Genomic DNA, 16,748 nt, shown 5'->3' on the forward strand with positions numbered 1-16,748 from the left:
ATATACATTAAAGAAGAATATCGACCTATTAGGCAACCACAAAGAAGAATGAATCATGCTTTAAGGAACATTGTCAAATATGAATTACAGAAACTATTGGATGTGGGATTTATTTACCCAATATCAGATAGTCAATGGGTATCCCCACTATTCATTGTTCCAAAGAATAATGGAAATTGGTGGCTTTGTGTTGATTACAGGGAATTAAATAAAGCAACTCAGAAAGATCATTTCCCTTACCTTTTATTGACTAGGTCCTTGATACATTAGCTAGAAAGAAGTTATCCTTTCAGTATAGATTTAGTTGGTACAACCAGATCCAAATAGCTCCTAAGGATCAAGATAAAACTACCTTCACATTCCCTTTGGGAACCTTTGCATACCGAGTCCTCCCATTCGATCTCTGTGATGCACCTACTACCTTTCAACGGGAAATATTGGGGAATTTTTTTTATCTAGTCAATGATAGTGTTGAAATCTACATGGATGACTTCACCACATATGGGGATTCTTTTGAGGAAGGTATAGAAAACTTAGAGAAAGTACTTAAAAGATGTAAGAAAACACATGTTTCTCTTAGTACAATAAAATGTCATATGATGATGAAGGAAGGAATAGTGTTGGGACATCTTCTTTCAGTTGAGGGAATTTGGGTTGATCCTGTCAAGGTAGAGGTAATCTTAATTTTTCCAACACCTAATACACTAACACAGGTTCATAGTTTCATCGGTTATGATGGCTATTATAGACGTTCTATAGAAAAAAATTCTAAGATAGAATTTCCACTTTCAATTGTTACCTGAGGATGCAGAGTTTGTGTCGACAGATGAATGTGAAACAACCTTTGTGAAAATCAAAGAACTAGTTTTTAAAGTTATAATATTACGTGGTCTTGAATGGAAGCTCTCATTTCATATCTCTACAAATGCTTCTCACAAAATAGTAGGGGCAGTTGATGACCTACCAGGCCTATACTCCCCAATCAGTAGCCTTAAAACACTAATACTACACTACAAGTATTAAAAAAGAGGCTTCAACCCTTCCTATCCCTCATTTCTCTTATTAAAACTGCACTCATATCAGTTATACATAAACAAGGAATGATTGGTTTTCAAAATTTTTCACTATACAGAATACCTAAGCATGATTAAGAGAACATGAACTCCTAAAAGTTGATCAAAGACAATTCTGAACTAGCGCTACGCTTCTGCAATGCTAGTGCGACCCTTTTCTCACTTGCATGACCCATGGCATGACCTTTCTATCTCAGGCACAACCCTTCTATCTTGGCACGACCCACGACGCAACCTTTCTATTTCAGGTGTAATCCTTCTGTCTCAACGTGACCCTTCTTCTTTCTAGCATGACCCTTCTGCTTTCTGGTGTGACCTTTTTGTTTTCTGGTGCAAGCTTTCCTTTTTCCGCATGACCTTTTTGTTCCACTCTATAATTTGCAATCAAATCGATTCCACTTGACATGCATGGCATTTTCCCCTTCAACGCAGACTAATAGGATGATTTCCTTAAATATTCATCGTCTGCAATATAGATGCACTCTGAAATTATGATCACACTTTGAATGAGTCTCAACTGGACAATGCACAACTCATAATTCATGTATGTGTTGGTCTTGCTCTACATTAGATTGAGAAGGACGACTTTCTGATAGATGTACACACAGGTTCTCAGAGATGACTGGTCTCCAAAACGTTAACAGAAAAACCTCTATCACTGATCTGGTAATCTAACTTTTTGTTGACTGGAAAGAGGGTAAAAATGAGTATTCCCCCAATGCCTTTCAAGGTAGGCTCATATCTACAACAGACTCGAAATTTAGGCAGTAACTCAAATATATTCGATCGCTAGCACTTAACTCAATGATCTTCACTACCCTTGGTAATTGGATGTTAGATTCAATTACTATTTAACTCCCAAAGAGATTGAATTCTCAACTTGATTGCAAATACGGATTGTTGGAATTGAAAACCGTATGTATCGTAAGTTACCAGCTAACCACTCCTTTAGAAACAATTATTCTATTGACAAGATAAACCAAAGATATTTGTCGTACCATAAGCAAACAATTTTCCATCTATTAAATGAACTCAAATATACATCAAACCTGACCAGATATACAATGCAGGCATGCAGCCCTGGTCTCTTCTATTCATGCTCACTCCACACACACCTACTCTCTCCTCTTCTCTACATGCCCCTTAGGCTTACAATTATAGGAATAATTACATAGTTATGGATCATTCTAGTTCCTAGTTCTTCTCCATAGAACTCTAAACTAGTTCCTAAAATCTCTTAATGATCCCATTAGGATCTCAACAACAGTTCTATATCTAAATTATACCTTTATGAGCAATTATACCAAATCTCTCAATCTACTTTTAACTCAACTAATTCCTATTCTAGGATCTCCTAATCCCCAAGATTTTTATGAGATCTTCACAAGACTAACATCTCTCATATTATCACATAATTGAGAATATTTACATTTAAAACCTCACACACATATTTCTCACTCAAATTATTAAAAATATACAAAATTTCCTATTGAGAAATAAAATCAATCAGACCCCCAAGTCAACCAAATATACAATGATTTTCTTGAGCAGGATTCTCCTGCATCAGCAGTCTTGGGACAACAGGAGGACAAGAAACCATACGCGATTTATTATGTCACAATAATCTGACTCCGGCTGAACTGAACTATACGGCAACTGAAAAAGATTTTTTGGATATTATTTATGCTGTTAATATGTTTCGACATTACATTATAGGATATCCCACTTTTGTGCACACTATTCATACATCCGTCAGGTATCTGATGAATAAACCAATAACTCTTGGTCGAATTACGAGATGGTTATTATTAATTCAAGAATTTGATATTACCATTGTAGATAATACAGGGAAAGATAATGTAGTTTCATATTTCCTATCTAGGTTGGATACTAGTGATGAAGGTGCACCTGTAGAGGATATTTTTCCAAATGAACATATTTTTGCAATTTCTACTCACACTCTGTGGTATGTAGATATTCCTAACTATGTTTCTAGAGGAAAATTACCTCAACACTTACCATACAAAGAGCAGTGAAGGAGTATCCATCATAGTGCCCACTATTCATGGATAGAGGGATACCTCTTTTATATCGGACTTGATCAACAAATCCAGCATTGCATAGGTGAAGATGACATCTATGATGTCTTGAAAGCTACTCATGATGGCCCCTGTGTAGGGAATTTTGCAGATAAGAGGACAGGACATAAGGTGTTACAGATGGGGTAGTATTGGCCCTCTATTTTCCGTGATGCAAGGAAATATGTCCAAGGGTGTGATATTTTCCAACAAATGGGATAGCCTGGTCAGTTGGATGAGATGTCCTTATAGCCTAAACTAGTTCTTGAGCCCTTTGAGAAATGGGTTATCGATTTCGTTGGGCCATTTAATCCATCCTCACATCAGAAAGTCCACATTCTGCTCTGCACGGATTATGTGAAAAACTACTTAGAGGCCAAGGCTGGTATCAAAGAAACAGAACAGGTTGTCTCATATTTCTTATTCGAAGAAATTTTCACTCAGTATAGAGCTCCTAGAGAGATAGTTTTAAATCTAGGGGTGCAGTTCACATCACATCTGATAGTAGGACTTATGAAGAAGTATGGAATCAAGCACAAGGTGACATCTCCATATCATCCTCAGGCGAATGGTCAATTTGAGACTACAAATAAAGTGTTGGAGAATATCCTTATGAAAACTATAGAAAACCATCATCCAAACTGGGCTGAAAATCTTCCTGAGGCACTTTGGGCGTATAGAACAACATGGCATAACACAACAGGATTTTCACCATACGATCTTGTCTATAGGAAATCCCCTTTGTTTCTAGCGAAATTAAGACGCTCAGGACAACCCTTGAATTAGTTTTGGATCTTTCAGAAGCCCACAAACACTGACTAGGACAGTTAATTGAGTTGGATGAAATTCATTTGGTAGTTTTCCAGAACACTATTGCAATTCAGAAGAAGTGAACTAAATGGCATGATAAATTTATCAAGAAAAATTTGTTTCAAAGAGGAGATTTGGCGTTGATCTATGACTCTTGGTTCAAATATTTTAAAGGAAAACTTTGCTCTAGATGGATGGGACCATATGAAGTTGACACAGTGTTTGATAATGAGACTGTTAGACTCATAACAATTGATGAGGCACATACTCCCCTAATTGTAAATGGACATTGCCTCAGATTGTATCACTGTCCAATCGCCAAGGACTCCCTTATTAAACATCTCTTTGATAATTCTGGTTTTGAAATTGTTAGTATAGAGAATTCTTCCTCTACACCTCTTAAGTAAATATATATATATATATAGATAATAAAATGTTGTTACTACTCTATCATTATTTTTATTGCAGGTACTCCTCTAGTTTTGATACTCTACGAATGTTGATTTTGTTTAAGTACTTCACTAGCATTGTTATTCCATTGGTGTTGTGATTCCTCTGGGGTTGTTACTCTATGGATGTTGATTTCGCCTAAGTACTTCACTGGTTTTTTACTCCTCCGGTGTTGTTACTCTGTTTGTCACGATTTTGTCTAAGTACATTGGTGATGTTACTCCTCCAATGTTGTTACTTTGTTCATCGCGATTTTTTCCTAAGTACTTCACTAGTGTTGTTACTCCTCTAATGTTGTTACTCCATTTTTCACGATTTCGTCTAAGTACACTGGTGTTGTTACTCCTTCGGTGATGTTACTTCATTTTTTGTGATTTTCATCTAAGTACACTAGTGTTGTTACTCCTCCAGTGATGTTACTCTGTTCGTCATGATTTTGTCTAAGTACATTGGTGTTGTTACTCCTCCAGTGTTGTTACTCCGTTCGTCGAGATTTCGTCTAAGTACACTAGTGTTGTTACTCCTTCAGTGTTGTTACTCCTTCAGTGTTGTTACTCCTCTGGTGTTGTTACTCCTCCGGTGTTGTTACTCTGTCAAGTTAAGTCACCATGTATGTCCCCAACTGACTTTGTGGATTTGACTGGAATTTCACCTATGACATGACTAGACATGACATTGGACGGTCATCCCTTAGTTTGGGGGAGGTACTATATTAATGTAAATGTGTCATATTTAGTAGCAATAATGATTCATCATCATTGTTGTTGAACCTCGTGCCAACTCGTACATTCCATGTTGGCTTATTGGGGCCTGACCTAGGTTCGGAAGTGATTTAGCCAAGAAAATTCCGGTACTACTGGCCCTTTCGGCAACGCTTCGTGGAACGCAGACTGAGGTCTCACCTGAAGTAGTATGGGAGGGTGCTAGAACCAGGTTTCTACACCCTAGGGATGTCTAATATGTGGTGATTGGTATGCGGTCCTACCTTCGCACTCACTGTGCTACGCGCATGTGCGGGCACCTCACACCCTGTGATACTATCTTCGCGAAATTCTAGTCACAATGCGACCTGTGTTATTTACCTAGGTCTTCCTTAATTAGTCTCCATTAGCTGACTACTTAAATTAAATTCACATATAAGCATTCATACACGTAGTTATCAATTGAGCGTAGTAAATAACAGAGTAAAGTAATGCATAACATCAACGTACAGGTTCAATAATAGATGCACAAAATAAACTTCTCTTTATTAGCTTTCAAATCCAACTACAGACCCAACTCCACCCTGTGCACTCAGCTGCAAGGGTCTATGCACTCAGCTGCGAACTCTACTAGGCCTTTGTGCACTCAACTGCAGAGCCTCTTCCTACTACTATGACCCAATACACTGTTGGGTTGTGTTATATTCTTTCCATGACTAGCCCATGTAGCTAACCGAGGGGTTAGAGGGGGGGCGGAGTACCCCCTTCGTTGCGCCGATTGTGTAGCAGGGGGGGTCACAGGAGGTTTGAGGTGTACCCATAACCCCACTTTATGGGGTTTAGGGAAACACCCTAGAAAATTTTGGTTTTGGACCCTATGTTAGGTTGGGCAAACCCACCTATGGTTTTGTGCATGATTTTCGCACATGTTTTTTTGACACGATGGTTTTCGGTCCATGGTATTGGATGCTTTGGCATGTATAAATATGTATTATAACATTCAAAGGAACATAATTTAAAATCAAAATGGTAGTCCCGGTTTTGGGATCTAGGGGAAAATCTCTCTGTATATGTGTTTTATGTGTTATGCTCTCGCATTGTTTATTTTATGTGTTTTAGAATTCATATGCAGGTAATTTCTGTACAGTGTTAAAACCTACATTTGGTATCAGAGCATATTTGGCTTCAAGGGGATGCCCTTGTTGCTGAGGGGTTTTGCTTGGGCGTGTGGTAAATCCTGTTCAGTGGGAGATCTGCGAGATCGATTCTGGTGGTGAAAGAAGATGACGAGTAGTGGAAATATATAGATCGAGAAATTTAATGGTTCGAGTTTTGAGTTGTGGAAACTCAATATGGAGGATCTGTTGGTGGATAAAGATTAGTGGATCAAGGTAGATCCGGGTGCTAAACCAACGGGACTATCCGATGAAGAATGGAAGAAGTTGGATTGGAAGGCAAAGAGCACAATACGATTGTGTGTCTCAGATTTAGTATTGTTGAATGTATCAGAGGAAGCTACAGCAAAGCTTTGTGGGACAAGTTAGGGACTTTGTACCAATCTAAGTCTCTGGTGAATAAATTGTTCCTGCGGAAAAATTTGTATAACCTAAGGATGAAAGATGGAGACTCGATGACAGAGCATCTAAATGCATTTAATACTATGGTAAGTCAATTAGAATCTGTTGATATTAAAATTTCAGATGAAGATAACTACATCAGTTTGTTGTGTTCTCTACTAGATTCGTGGGCTAGTCTGGTTATTGCAATAGGTAGCAATGTAACTGCCTTATAGTTTGATGAAATAGTCTCAACCTTGCTGACGGACGAGATGAGACGGAAAAGTATGGAGAGCCAAAATGGTGATGCCTTGTCAATACAAGGACAGTCCCAGAACAAAAACAAAAATAAGTCATCGAGTGGGATATCTGAATCTAGAGGGAGATCTAAATCTCCAGGAAAACATGTAAAGGTGGTGTGCTGGAAATGTGGAAAGGAAGGGCACTACAAAAGGGACTATAAATCTAAAGCTCTTGATAAAGGAAAGGGATCTGATGATGCTCCTTCTGTAGAGGCAAAAACTACCTCAGATGAAGGTGGGGATGTGTACTTGGCTTCTTCAAGTACACATGTAGATCATGAGGCATGGTTGATTGACTCAGGTGCATCCTTTCACTTCATTCCCCATAGAGAGTGGTCCTCTAAGTATGAGAAATACGATGGTGGTGATGTCTTCTTAGGGGATGATAGGAAGGCTAGAATCATTGGTCGTAAAAAAGTAAAGTTGAAGTTGCAAGGTGGAAGCATTAGAACACTTCCGGGTGTTCTGCATATTCCTGCATTGGCCAAAAATTTGATTTTTGTAAGCAAGATGGATGATGCAAGTGTAAAAATAGTGTTCGAGAAGGATACCTACAAAATGGTTCGGGGAACACTGGTATTGATGTGAGAAGTTCAAATTGGAACTCTGTACAAGCTGCAAGGTAGCACTATTGTTGATGGGTGCAACAGTTCCATGGTTCTCGAAAGTGGAGCAAAAAATCTAGTGCTCTCTAGAGAGAAGACCATGCTGTCGCATCAAAGGCTTGGACATATTGGAGAGAAGGGCCTTAGAATACTTCATGGTAAAGGTATGGTAGAAGGTATGAGTAATAGCTCTCTGGATTTTGATTTCTATGAAATTTGTGTATACGGGAAGCAAAATCGTGTGAGTTTCCCCTCTGGTGGTAAGACGACGAAACATATATTAGAGCTTGTGCACAGTGATGTGTTTGGACTTGTGAAGGTTCCATCACTGTGTAAGTCTATGTACTATGTATCATTTATAGATGAATTCTCAAGGAATACATGGATATATTTCCTCAAGAAGAAATCTGAAGTCTTTGACAGGTTTAAAGAATTTAAGGCTCTAGTGGAAAACCAAACAGAGAAGAAGATAAAGGCGCTGAGGACAGATAATGGTGCTGAGTTTTGCAGTAAGGAATTTGAAGAATTCTGCAAGAAGTTTGGTGTAGCACGGCAAAAGACTACTCCATATACACCTCAGCAAAATGGAGTTGCAGAAAGAATGAACAAGAAGTTAATGGAAAGGGCAAGAAGCATGCTCAGTGGTGCCGAGTTAGGACTCCACAAGATGTATGGACTGGTAAGAAACCCTGTCTTTCACATCTAAGGGTATTTGGATGTGATGCATATGTACATGTTCCAAAGGAGAAAAGAACCAAGTTGGATAGTAAATCTGAAAAGTGCATCTTTATTGGGTATAAGGATGGTTTAAAGGGTTACAAGCTTTCGAACCCAGTAACAAGTAAGGTTGTGTACAGCCGAGATGTGGTGTTCAGAGAGGTGAAAGATGTTATTAAACATGAATTCCAACCAAAGGAACCTAAGAAGATAGAATTGAGCTAAAGGGGGAAGAATCAGACTCTATAGCAGAGGACGAATCAGAAGATGAAGAGCCACAAACTCTGGCTATGAGAAGATCAGTTCGAGAAAGAAGGTAGCCAGAAAGGTATAGTCCATCTGCTTTCTGTTCAAATTTTTCTTTGTCTGTTACTGATGATGATCCCAGAACTGTGAAGGAAGCGGTGGATTCAGAGGATGGAAAACTCTAGAAAGAGGCCATGGTTGATGAAATGGCATCTTTGCACAAAAATGAGGCTTGGGATCTGGTGGAGTTGTCGGCTGGAAGGAAACCCATTGGCAGAAAATGGGTGTTAAAAAAAAAATACAAATGCAGAAGGAAAAGAAGAGAAATACAAAGCTCGGTTGGTAGCAAAAGGTTATTCCTAGGTGCCGGGAATTGATTTTGGTGATATTTTTTCTCCTGTTGCCAAGGTAACTTCTATTAGATTACTTTTATCTGTTTCTGCTGCTTTTGATTTTAAGGTAGAATAGATGGATGTGAAGACAACATTTCTTCACGGGGATCTGGAAGAGGAGATCTACATGAAGCAACCTAAAGGCTTTGCGGTGAAGGGTAAGAAAGAACTGGTATGCAAGTTAAAGAAGTCTCTATATGGGTTAAAACAGTCACCAAGGATGTGGTATCAAAAATTTGATACATTTATATGGGGACTTGGCTTCACCAGAAGCAAAGCAGATCACTGTGTGTATTTTTAAATTAATTGGTGACTGTTTTATTTATTTGGTCTTGTATGTGGATGATATGTTGCTAGTTGGAAATGACAAAGAAATTATCCAGGATTTGAAGACCCAATTGTCCTCCAAATTCGACATGAAAGATCTTGGTACTGCAAACTATATTTTGGGCATGGAAATTAAAAGAGATCGTACAAAGAGGAAGCTCTGGTTAAACCAGAGGAAGTATGTCGAGACAATACTGTAGAGGTTTAATATGCAGGATAGTAAACCGGTGAAGGTTCCTATTCCTGTAGGTGTGAGGTTATTTGTTGAACAGTGTCGCAAGACACAAGAAGAGGAAGAGGACATGTCCCGTGTTCCATATGCAAGTGCAGTCACTAGCTTGATGTATGCAATGGTTTGTACTAAACCATACATTGCACATGCAGTGGGAGTATTGAGCAGGTTTATGTCAAAACCAAGGAAGGAGCACTGGACAGTAGTGAAGCGGGTTTTTAGGTATTTGTGTGACACTAATGATTATGGTTTGTGCTGCCAAGGAAGATCAGGATTGGACAGAATGTTGGATATTCGTGGCTTTGTTAATGCAGACTGGGATGGAGATCTGGATCAGAGAAGATATACAAGTGGGTATGTGTTCAACCTATTTGGAGGTGCAGTCAGTTGGATGAGTAAGAAACAATCTGTAGTGGTACTATCAACTACAGAGGCAAAATACATGGCAGCCACTCATGCAAGCAAGGAAGCAGTTTGGTTGCAGAGATTGTGTTCAAGTATGGGGTTAGTACAGGAAGCTATAAGGATAGACTGTGACAGCCAAAGTGAAATTTTCTTGGCAAAGAACCTTCCATATCATTCAAAGAGAAAGCACATTGATGTTTAGTATCACTTTGTTAGGGATATGATAGAAGACAAAAAGGTGTTGCTAGTAAAGGTGGACACTTTGAAGAATATTGCAGATGCATTGACAAAATCTGTGAGCTCTAAGAAGTTCTCTTGGTGTAGAGAAGCAATTGGCGTTTCAGGGCTGGAAAAATGACTAAGCTCTCTTGTGGCCCCCTGTGGAAAGAAAACAACAAGTGGGAGAATGTTGGGTTGTGTTATATTCTTTCCACGACTAGCCCACATAGTTAACTGGGGGGTTAGAGGGGGGGCGGAGCACCCCCTTCGTTGCGCCGATTGTGTAGCGGGGGGGGTCATAGGGGGTTTGAGGTGTACTCGTAACCCCACTTTATGGGGTCTGGGGCAGCGCCCCAGAAAATTTTGGTTTTGGACCCTATGTTAGGTTGGGCAGACCCACCTATGGTTTTGTGCATGATTTTCGCACATGTTTTTTGGACGTGATGGTTTTCAGTCCATGGTATTGGATGCTTCGGCATGTATAAATATGTATTATAACATTGAAAGGAACATAATGAAAAATCAAGCTGGTAGTCCTGGTTTTGGGATCCAGGGGAAAATCTCTCTGTATATTTATTTTATGTGTTATGCTCTCACATTGTTTATTTTATGTGTTTTAGAATTCGTATGCAGGTAATTTATGTACGAAGTTAAAACCTACATAAACTTCAACTTTCCCCTATGCTCTAACCATGCCTTCGCATCTGTCTATTACTTGCTTGCTTGCCAAAAAACTATCTTTACACTTAGAGCCTCGCTCTATTTATACAATCCCATGGTCCGCGGACCATGGGTAGGCCGACACAACTTTACATTATTTTACAATTCTTAGGGCGGACAACCTTATGACTCATCCTAGACTTTCGCGCTCCACGCCCGCACTTCGTGGAGTCTTACAATACAATTGACCAAAACTTGGGCTTTAAGCCCCAAAACCTGCTGCAGGGGATCCCATGCCCAACAAGCCCCTAACACAATCATCGTGACTCGTCCTGAGTCACTCTGCTGGTGCGGCGATCTTGGCATGGATCCCCTCCAATAGGTCTCGTGCATCTTGGGTATCTGCGGCACATTGTTCCGCTGTCTGTTGTAATTTCTACACGCGTATCTCTGAACCTTCATGAGCATGGTCACATTCATGTCTAACCGCATAAAGTCCCTGCATTTGTGCCAACTTTCCTTCAATGGTAGCTGTAACTATGAAAGCTTCATTGATCCATGGCTAGATGCGCGCTTTAAGCAAGGCTTCTTTTTGTCATGTGGTGTCTACTTGGTCCTTTAGTGCCCTTACCTGCTGTAATTTGGCGAGATGTTGAGTAAGGATGATTGTCTACATAGTCCCACGGACATTGTCGTACTCATGTTGCAACTCACACGCCTCTGTCTCTAGGCACTGTAGGTTTGGATCTTCCTGCAGGTATGTAAGCATTGTTAGTGCTTGATCCAACATCCTGGTGCAGTCCTGTACGTCTTGGCCAATTTTCTCCAACCCCGTTTGGATAGCACAAGCACGTTACTCTCTAACTTCTAGGTGCATGGAGGGTTGTGCCTTCAACCGTAGCTCGAAGATCTGCAGGTTCAACTCCAACTGAACCTTCGTCGTTTCCTCCTTGGCCTCGCGGACTCCGGTAGCCAATCGGTGGAACCGCTCTGCTACTGGTAGCTCTACCAGCACAGCTAGCTCTGGGACACTCTGACATGCATCCTCTACTGCCTGCTCGAGTCTATGAACCTGCACAACCAACTCATCACATTGGAGGCTGAGTTGGAGGCTAAGCTGATCCATGTTGATTTTCTACTCATTCAAGACCTGGATCGCGCGGCCTTCGCTAGCGCGGAGCTCTACGATGACCCCATCCTATAACTAGTACAGGGTCTCACGTGGTAGGGCTACCAAGTTTAAGTTGACACCTTTCATGCTACTCATCACAGACCAGTAAACCTCGCTTGCTGCTACTAGGGCACCTTCGTGCAATACGAAAGGTTTATCCCTACGGGCGCACAACGCTTGTTTGGCCTCTGCAGTTCCTATTGCAACTTACATAGCCATTGAACCTATTTAGGGGCGGATGTACCTGTAAGCCTTGTAGTTGTGCGCTGAGCGCCCCCAACACAGTGTTCTACTCCATCATCATTTCCTGGAGTGCATCCTTTGTGACCTCATGAACCGTTTCACCAATGTTAAATAGATCACCTTCTGTGAGCATGATCAGGTCAACAGACGTCTTTGTCACCTTCACCTTCTTCTTAGGAGATTTTTTCTCAGGGACGTGCAAACTCATGAGTTGGGCCTGTTATAGCCTAGATTTACCTCAAGCTGAAAAGGTAAGATTCTAGGTCCACATCAAACCACGCTCAGCCTCGTAGCTAGCCCTACGAGGACAGGAGAGGGCTTTCTCCGGCTCAATCTCAACAAAAGATGATCTATGGGGCTTGAGATGACTGAAATACAAACTAATTTTAGGCTAGGTATGAAGTGCAAGGATTTGATTTTATTTTTTGGGAGTTTTGTTGGAATCAAGGGAAAGGCAAATTTGGATCCAAGGATGAGGCCAAATTTTTGCACAATTCCGATTGGGGCAAGGTAGGCAGTAGTTTTGATGCTTGAGATTAAATGAATGGATAGAAAAGAAGACTGAGGAGCTGAATAGGGCAAGAGGATTCCACGAATCCTCTTCAAACTGAAGAAAACATTGAAAATTAAACAAATTTTAAGGCAAAGCACAGCAAGCTAATGGATTCTACCTTTTATCACTCAATTTGTTTACTTTCAGAAGCGAAGAGAAGGGAAATGGCATACATGAAACATCAATGAACTTACAATTGCATGAAGAAAAACACCATCAAAACACAAAGCCCCAAGGATCCCAACAAGTGTTGCAAAACCCTGGTCTTTCCTTTGCCAAAAATGCAGAAATCAAATCTACAATGAAGTGCCAAGCAATCCCAAGTGTCCAACCATGAAAATGACTGAGAAATTACATGATATAGACAAGCCTAACTCCCTCCCATGCCTCTAGGGGTCGAGATCACATGTTTAGGAGCTGATCCAACTAATTCTAAACTAGGAACTAGAAATTAGGCCATGAAATTGCGTGCCTCTATAAACTAGGGAACTGATTCATTCAGTTTCAAACAACTTTTTAACTCATGAATCTACCTTACCAAGTGAGAATTTGACATATTTACATTATGATCCATCAATATACATGAAATTACATCAAAAATTTGCCATTAAGAAAGTGAAACAGTCAAACTAGGCAAAGTTGGGCGAAAAGCAGAGCAAAACTTGGTCAAACTGGCAATTTTTCCTCTATGCATCGCGCCTGATTCTCTATGTGTCGTGCCACTTTGGAGCTGATTTTGAGGCACTTCCCGAAGTCCAAATTGAGCTCATGATAGATCGTTGGAAATCCCTGCCTGTATACTTTCCAACCCAAGTCGAATGCTTCAATTTGGCCTCCATTTGCCCCTCCAAAAGTCAGTTCTCCCAACACTACTTCCTGTGTGTCAAAATAGGGGCAGTGAGGTCATTTTTTGTGTGTTTTTTCACCTTTTGAGGGTTCAAAACTTGCCCAAATTTCTTGGCCATAGGTAGGAAAGCATAACTTTTCATGAAAAATCCATAAATGCAATTTTTTTCTGATTTGGAGCCCTCTAGCAAAAGCAAGCGCCACGTGGCGCGGTGTATAGGGAGGAAAAATCTGTTTTTTGTGCAAAAAATTTCCAAAATGAAAAAATTGCTCCAAATTTCTTGAAATTTGGGCTGAGTCATCTCTATCAAGTGTTGTGATGGGCCAAGGAAGCCTCAGCCAAGATTTGAAGTCCTTCATCCTCTTTTTCGATGTTTTAGTGTCCTCCTGGTGCATCCAGTTTCAGTGGTGGAAATCACTGTCTTGTTCATATGATATGTTAGTGTCCATCTCCATGGTGCTACAAGGTGTATGTCAAGTGTATGTTTGGTTTGTTGAAAATGAGAATTGAATACTTGATGTCTTTGTCTCCAAGTGCCAAATATGCCAAAAGGAAATGAGGGACTGTGAGAAATATGGAACAGTAGGTATAATGGAGTGAGGGAAAGGATATGGTTCAATCAAGTGAAGTCTGCAATGTGAGGACAGCCACCTGATTGTGTTTTAGGAGTGTGAGGTTTGGGGATTTAGGAATTTTTCAAATGGTATGGGAAAGAGAGAGTAATAGGGTATGGTAGGGTTTAGGGATAGGAAAATAGGACTTTAGAAATAAGTGATTTGGGATGTAGAGGAACAAGGGATTGAATAGGGATGATGGGTTTAAGGTGAGGGAAAGATAGTGGAGAATTAAGGGACTAAGGGACTGTTTGGGATAGATTTTAGTTTAGGGAAATGTGAGATGTTTTTGGATTTTTGTATAAGATTAGGGTTTGGGGATTTACAATTGGAATTTTGGGAAAGGAAACTTGGGATAAAGGATTAGTGAATTTAGGGGTAGGGGAACTTAGGGATGAAATCAAGGGACAAATGGGAGAAGGGAGTGATGGGGGAGTGATAAACTTGGTAGCAAATAGTTAATCAAACCCTAGGCAGCAAGTTTCTTGGAATTTCAAATGGTAGGGTTTGATTTTGTGTTTAAAACAATTACCATTCTTCAACCACCATGATATAAGCACAAACTTGGATAAAACACAATGACGGAGGCTCTACCTACTTGTCACAAGGCAAATCCGTGCGATTTGGGTGATTTGATGAGGTTTTTAGAAAATCGGACTTGGAAGCTCTATGCACCGCGCCTTCTCTATGCGCCGCGCCAGTGTATTTTTACACTGGAAATTTGAGCCCAATGCCTTATGCGTAGCACTTTTTGCAGGAGACATTTGGAGGCCTTCCTAGTGTCCAAATTGGGCGCAGGATAGTTCGTTGGAAAGGTATTTAATTCTACTTTCCAAAACAACTAGAATTTTTGAATTTCGAGTTCATTTTCCTTGTCAAAAATCAAATATCTGAATACTGGTTAAAACGTGCCAAATGAGGTTGCCTAAAGGCAGAGTGCTTTTGCAGTCAACTTTTGAAGGTCTTTCTCAACTCCAAATTGAGCTCATGATAGCTCATTGGAAATATATTTGTGTCTAGATATCATTTGACGTATCAAGAAAGTCATTTGGCCAACCAAGCTAGGAGAAAACTTGATTTTCCCAAGGTCACTTCAGAGGTGCATCAATTCTCCCGATGCAACTGTATTTTTGACATTTCTCCTAAAACATGACACCTGTGTAAAAAGCGAAGGAGGTTTTTCTTCCTTGGCCTATTTTTGGAAAAACCCTCTCTCATTTTTCTGAAATTCATGTTTTCTTTCTCAGAAACATCATTTGAGTAAACCCTACCCCGATGTGTGGAACAAGGGATTTGTTGAAATGAAGCGAAATGAAGGAGATAAGGGGCTTCTAAATTCTTGAGAAAATTTTGGAAAGTAGGGAGAGATGTTAGGAAGTAGGGGAAAGTCGAATTTCAAAGATTGAGTGAGGGGAAGGGGTCCAAAAGGGCAAAACACAAGTCTAGCCTAGAAAATTGCCAAGTTGTAGCAAGAAACTAAGGTTTGTGCGAAAATGAGGAATTTGGGGAATATTAGTGATGGGAAGTGTTTAATAAGGTACATTAAGGATAGGGGAAGGTGTATGAACATTAGGATACAAGTTTTGCTGATGATTTGACCATCCAAGAGAAATTACCTTCAAAACCCTAGGAGAGGGAAATGAAGCTTACCTAGGTGCAACTGAAGCATGAACAAGGTATAAAATGATCCAGCGGAACTTGACATGATGATGAAAACCCTCTAAATGATGGTAGACTCAGCTGAATGGTGACATGGACCGTCATTTGGACAACTTTGAAAGGAGTAAAATCAAACCCTAGACCTAATACCTAGTGACCAAATTTTGCTTGAAGACTCACTAAAATGACAAAATTTGACCTTGACACCTTAAAATCACTTTGTAAGAGCTTGTTTGATCACTGGAGGAAGACTGCAAAGACTGACACTAACATTGGCTCCAATGGGGATGGTAGCTCCTTGGAGGTGCCAAGAACTACAGATCTTTGGAAGAGCAAACAAGTGCCTTCATCCATTGGGCAATGGAGTCCATAACTTCAGTAAATTAACACAAGACTCTTAACTCATTTATTGACTGAAAATTTGACTCAAACTGACTCAATTTTGAAACTAAAATGACTGAAAAAACTAACTCAATGCAAAAAGAAATGACTCATGACTGACTTAACTAAAACAAGAACTTACAAAGCTTGTTTAATGGCAGCAGTCCATCAAGATTCGAGGGTTTCAAATCATGATGACAACCAACTGCTTGCTGATGAAATATGTACAATCATGTGTAGTGTGCCTTCCAATGTAACCAATTAAGCAGATGCCTCCTTGATTGATTCTCCTGATCAGATCTTCTGGTCAACAATAAATACTGGTAACTGGGAATCCAAAAACATAATTGACCATGATCTCCTTCATCACTGAATACTGCGATAATCACCTTCACTGCTAACTGAAACAGATTTGCCATTGGATCCTGAAAAACATGAATATTTACCTCCTACTGAAGAAACAAGGTGTCTTTTTCTTTTGATTTTGATCTTCCTTCATAATGTATT

Source organism: Pinus tabuliformis, chromosome X (genome assembly GCF_031772625.1).
Source record: "Pinus tabuliformis cultivar Carrire ecotype Pingquan chromosome X, CPIR1, whole genome shotgun sequence".
NCBI classification, from domain to species: Eukaryota; Viridiplantae; Streptophyta; class Pinopsida; order Pinales; family Pinaceae; genus Pinus; species Pinus tabuliformis.